We start from the raw sequence: 6,639 nt of genomic DNA, 5'->3' as shown, positions 1-6,639 counted from the left end.
CATTTTTCTTGTTTTTTTTGGCATGTGATCGAATATGCAGGCTTTATGCAGCTTTTTTCAGCCTTTTCATAGATTAAATGGAAGAGAAAGTTCGTGTTTTTGGATCATGAAAGTTACGTTTTTAGGGTTTCTGCCTTTCCTTGTGTTTCATGCCAAATAGGGCATGAATCTGTGAAAATTTGTAGGCATTTTGATGGTAAAGTTGTTCATCAAAAAATTCTGTTACGAATTTGTGATAATCGTTGAAAAAAACAGAGTAATTTGAAGATTGAAGGCTCGGGTTCACGAAACCAGGTAAGAACTTTGGGTTTTTTTTTTTTTTCCGCCATATGATCAATTTCACTGCATATTTTGAAAATAATAAGTTACATTTATAGGGTTTTTAATCTTTATTGTGTCTTTTATCATTTAACATATTCAATTTTATTTAATTTGCTCAATTACAACCTGATTTTTTAGATGAACACAGTGACGTCTGTGAAAAAAAATTTATGCTGTTTTTTTTTTGTTTTCCGCCTTTCGATTTTTTGTTCACGATATATTACAAATAATGCGTTAGATTTCTAGGGTTTTTAATCGTTATAGTCTTGTTTATAATCAGATGTATTCAATTTGATCTGATTTATTCAATTTGAGCTTCATTTTTTAGATTCAATGACTGTTGTCTGTGAAGAACTGCAGTTTTTTTTTGCTCAATTTAATCGATTTATTTGATTTATTGATGATAATGCGTTCATAATTTAGGGTTTTGATTCCTTATATTATTGTTTATCAAAAACTGTACTCAATTAGATGTAATTTATTCGCTTGGAGGTGGATTTTTGAGTTAAAATGACTGATGGTAAGGTGGCTCTGTAAAGAACAATTTTTTTTTTTTTTTTTTTTGTAATCCATGATCGAATTTTTTTTGTAATCCATGATCGAATTTTTTTTTAATTCATGATCAAATTTTTTTGTAATCCATGATCGAATTTTTTTTGTAATCCATGATCGAATTTCTTGTTCTTTTTTTTTTTTATAATCCATGATCGAATTTATTGTTTTTTTTTTTTTTTTGTAATCCATGATTGAATTTTTTGAAAATTTGTTTTTTGTTTTTTTTTTTTTTTGTAATCCTGATCAAATTTATTGTTTTTTTTTTTTTTTTTTTTTTTGTAATCCATGATCGAATTTTTTGTAATCCATGATCGATTTTTTGTAATCCATGATCGAAGTTTTTGTAATCCATAATCAAATTTTTTGTAATCCATAATCCATGATCGAATTTTTTGTAATCCATGATCGAATTTTTTGTACTCCATGATCGAATTTTTTGTAATCCATGATGGAATTTTTCGTAATCCATAATTGAATTTTTTGTAATCCATAATCCGTGATCGAATTTTTTGTAATCCGTGATCGAATTTTTTGAAAATTTGTTGTTTTTTTTTTGTAATCCATGATCGAATTTTTTGAAAATTTGCTGTACTTTTTTTTTTATTTTTATCCATGATCGAATTTTTTGAAAAATGATGATTTTTCGAAAATATGTGAAAAGCGTGACAAGGTTTTGATTATCATGAGGTATTAAACCATATTTTTAATTTTTATTGTGAAAGTTTATGTTGAAAAAATTGTATGTTGATAGATTATTTATGCAAAAAAATGCATGTTATTATATTTTTAATGCAAAACTGTATTTTTTTAATTTGTTGTTAATGCATTTTTGAGTTGGAATGACTGATGTTAGGTGGCTTTGTGAAGAATTGTTTTTATTTGTTTTTTTTTTTTAGTACATGATCGATTTTAAAAAAAAAATCGTGATTTTTCTAAAAGATGTGAAAATAGTGACCAGGTTTTGATTATCATGAGGTATTAAACCATATTTTTAATTTTTATTGTTAAAGTTTTTGTTGAAAAATTGCATGTTGATTGAATATTTATGCAAAAAACATACATGTTATTATATTTCTAAATTCTAATGCAAAACTGTATTATATTTTTAATGTAGTTTTGCATTAAAAATGTATTTTCAATTTTAAAAATTTTGAATGCAAAAAATACATGTTAAAAATACATGATGAGCAGCATGAAAGAGGAAACAGTCAGCCAACGTATCCACAAATCGTCAGAGATGTCGGTGCTATTGCACCTAATGAGGGAGAGTGGGAAGGGGGTCTAAGGGAAAATGAGAGAGATGATGATTCTGAGGCCACCCCATCCCAGCCATATTATTCACATATCGAGTCCCAACAGCAATAGGGTAGGGATGAGCACGAAAGTGTAGGTAAGCATGAAGGATGGACAAGCTTCGGGGATTTTGGATTGAGAACATGACAGAATACTAACACTCAAGGAATTGGATATAGTCAGATGCCTGCTAATATCGATGATTCGTTTTTAGATCGAATCAATGAATTGTCAAACGAATTCAATCAATGGCACCAGCGTGACCAAGAAGAAGAACATCGTCGTCTGTCATTTTATTTTTAGATCATATGTTACTAATTATATGCTTTATTGTCGTCCATGTATGTTGATATACTTATTCCATAATAATTCTATGTTTATCCTTTTGTGTGACGTAAATTAAATGGTAAATATTAGTTCATGCAGGGAAAGAACATATCAATATTCGCATATTCATGTAAAGAAATTAAAATTCTTAATAGAGTACCCACATTTTTATTGAATTCCTAAAAAACAATATTTATAATGAATTTTAATAAATTTTTCGGATTTTTTGGAAGCTTTAATCTGACCGATTCACTCGATTCCCGATCCGGATCGCCGATTCGGATCGATTTTTGAGGTGCCCGATCCGGGTCACCGATCCGCTTTTTAAACCATTGCCTATGGTTTAAAAAACGGATCGGTGACCCGGATCGGGCTTCCAAAAAACCGCTCCGGATCGGCGAATCGACGATCCGGATCGGGAATCGGGTGAATCGGTCATAATAAAGTTTAAAAAAAATTCGAAAAAATTATTAAAATTCATTATAAATATTGGTTTTTAGGAATTCAATAAAAAATGAGGGTACTCCATTAAGAATTTTCATGTTTTTGAATGAATATGCGAATATTGATATGTTCTTTCCCTGCATGGACCGCCATTCAGCATTTAATTTACAGTATTTCGTGCTCATCCCTACATTGTTGCTGTTGGGACTCGATATGTGAATAATATGGCTGGGATAGGGTGGCCTCAGAATCATCATCTCTCTCGTTTTCTCTTTGAATAATATAGATTAAAAAAAAAAAAAAACAAATTTTCAAAAAAATCGATCATGGATTAAAAAAAAAATCACAAATTTTCAAAAAATTCTATCATGGATTACAAAAAAAAATTCGATCATGGATTAAACAAAAAAAATCACAAATTTTTAAAAAATTCAATCATGGATTACATAAAGTTCGATCATGGATTACATAAAATTCGATCATGGATTACAAAAAAAAACAAACAAAAAAAACAAAAAATTCAATCGTGGATTACAAAAAAAGAAAAAAATAGTTCGATCATGGATTACAAAAAATTCAATCATGGATTACAAAAAACTCTATCATGGGTTACAAAAAAAGCAAAAAACAAAAAATTCAATCATGGATTAAAAAAAAACAAACAAACATTTCGATCATGGATTACAAAAAAAAAACAAACATTTCGATCATGTATTCCAAAACATTCGATCATGGATTACAAAAAATTCTATCATGGGTTACAAAAAAAAAAAAAAAAACAAAAAAATCGATCATGGATTACAAGAAAAGAAAACAAACATTTCGATCATGGATTACAAAAAATTCTATTATGGGTTACAAAAAACCAAAAAATTCGATCATGGATTACAAAAAAACAAAAACAATTCGATCATGGATTACAAAAAATCGATCAAGTATTACAAAAAAATCTATCATGGATTACCAAAAAAAAAAAAAAAAAAAAAAAATCCGTACGGAATCGCCGATTCACTGTTCGGACTCGCCGATTCCGTACAGTGAATCGGCGATTCACTGTACAGAATCGTTCGGTTCTCTCTAGAACCGGACGATTTTCGATTTTTTGACGATCCGGTTCCTTTTTCACTATTTCCGAGTCGAACCGGGCGAGTCCGGTTCGACTCGGCGTTTTTTAAAACGCTGCCTAAAACCCTTCATGCACTATAAATAATGGGAGCACCCTATCCAATATTCTTTACACTTAAAGTTTCTATCTCTCTCTCATATCTCTCAAAGGGGGCACGCCCCACTCTTAGAATATCCATTTCTCTTGAAAAGTTTATATATATATATCTCCCTTGTAAATTAAGGGGCACGCCCCACTCTCTTGTTCTCATGGAGTTCTCTCATCTCTCCCATCTCTCATCTTGTGTTGAGGCTAAGCTTTGGGGTGTAGTAAAAGGGACTATATCTCTCTCAATTAGGTTATTAGGGGGTTCATTTATGTTTGAGTTTTGTGATTGAAAAACAGTTCATGTTTCGTTGGTTTGGCTTGGCCTAAACTTGCTTTTCCAGTTCCATTGAAAGTTAACCATTGATCCTACGTCATCGGAAGGTGGTGACTCAATATGGGGCGTAAGAAGCTTAGTTAAGGTAATCCCTGACACCATCTTTTGTTTCTTATATATTTATTTATTATATCTTTTATTCCTTAACATAGATTGTGTCTTTTTTTATTATTGAAAACAAGGTTTTGAATGGCTTCAAGTTCTTCAATCCTTGTTGTATTTTTTTTTATTATTCTATTTGAAATTGTTTTATTGTAAAATGACTACTTGTAAGTGATCTAAGTCGAGAAGAAAAAGAAGAAGAATTGAAAAAAAGACGAAGAAAAAAAAAGAATATATACTCTAGCTAGATCACACGGGTCCTTCTTTCAAAAGTTTCCACTCCTAGTGAGAGAAAGTCTCTCATTGCTATCAAGATTCTCTTTCCGGTAGCGGTATAGTGGTAAAAAAGTATGGTTGATCGACGGTATTGCTCGATCGGGAAAGTGGGTTTAGAAAGGAAGATCGGTAAGGGTATCGATGTTTATAGAGGTATATCTCTTGTAACCCAAAACTGTAATCTTCATTGTGATAGTGGACTTCTACTTACCGAAGCCGTAGACATAGCCCTACTAGATAAACTACATAAATCATGTACCATTGCATGATTTTAGTTTTTTGCTTTATTTATTCCACTAAATTTATAGTTGTATTCATCTATTTGGTATTTACTCAATTATATACACGATCTAAGTTCGGATCTTGTAATTGGGATTTCCGATTGCGATGGGTTCCCAATAACCCCACAAATGGGAGCCTTCTTTTTTAGTTATGGTTATCAAGCAACGTGGTTAAAGGCAAAAGTGGTGAGCCTTTTTCTCTCTTTGCAGTTAGTTGTGTAAATGTGTAATTAGTGGGGTATGTATAAATCTCAATCAAGAGACTCTGAAATTTTTTTTTGTGGTCTCAAAGAAAGTTATGTGTCATGTGTCGTGAGAGAGATAAGGGAGTTAACAATACGATGGGAGGAGATTGGAAGCTCAGCTCTATCTACCTTTTTCTTCATTGATAATGCCGGACCATAGTGATGTGATTGACCTTCACCCTCCTTAATGTAGCAAAGGGGCTGACGTCGTGGTGGTAGCATCCCCACACCCAGTTACCACATCATGGTATCCATTCTTGTCGTTGATACCTCCAATTAACACTTTCAAAATATAACTCCTCAATCTATTGAAAAAACGGATAGGGACCCCTCTTCCCCACTTAATTATCCAAAACAAAAAAAAAAAAGGCCTCTTCAATGTAACATTTTGCAAGAAAAAACTTGTATAAGGTGTCAATCTTGTATTGTACATTTCGAGATGTGTAGATATTAAAAAAAAAGGTTTTCAAATCATCTTGAACTTCGCCATGGCATGCCCAAATCTTATCATGTTGGTCCCAAGTTTGTATAAAGGATGAGGGTTGTGTTAGATAGGGCTGTAAAACTTTGCCACATCTTTTCGTGTATTAACATTTCAAGACTCGGCCATGTTACTCGGACTCTATCCTTTGACAACCCAAGTTATCTCGAGCTATTGTGTACAGTTCACGGTATATTAAAAAATAGAATACACTAAAAACTATATAAAAAGGTGCGATTAATGTATAAAATATTTATATATAATTTTAGATTTTATAGGCAAAGATTGGTGAATTTCTTTTGCCATATTCCTATTTTATATTTCTTTTTTTAATTTTTAAATATCCCCAAATATGATTGAAGTTTTTCAAATCCATGTTTCCTTAAGATAAGATAGGGGATTGTATATAATTAGAGCATTTATCTTTGGTACAAGGTGGTTACAATTAATCTTCATCATTGGATTTGAAATTAGATGGCTACATTTATTTCATTGACGAAGCTTAAACATAGAAATGAATTTTTTCAAACTTTGTGATACACCCGTGATTTCATTCAAAAGTAAATGGTCTCCTTGCAAACAATCACGAAAGATAAAATCCACATGAAAGCCACGGTTTTAATAGCATTAACCCAATACAAACAACTAAGAGGTGATGAAGGTATCTCTTTTCAATATGTGGGAGCTTTGGTGGCGCCCCAAGGGACTAAGTTGTTTGGTCTTGCCCAATGTGACTCTGACGAGTAACTCGGCCTTAGCCTACGACC

Source organism: Amborella trichopoda, chromosome 13 (genome assembly GCF_054954075.1).
Source record: "Amborella trichopoda isolate Santa Cruz 75 chromosome 13, AtrichopodaSantaCruz75HAP2 v2.0, whole genome shotgun sequence".
Lineage (NCBI taxonomy): Eukaryota > Viridiplantae > Streptophyta > Magnoliopsida > Amborellales > Amborellaceae > Amborella > Amborella trichopoda.
Note: the sequence above shows the minus strand (reverse complement) of the source record.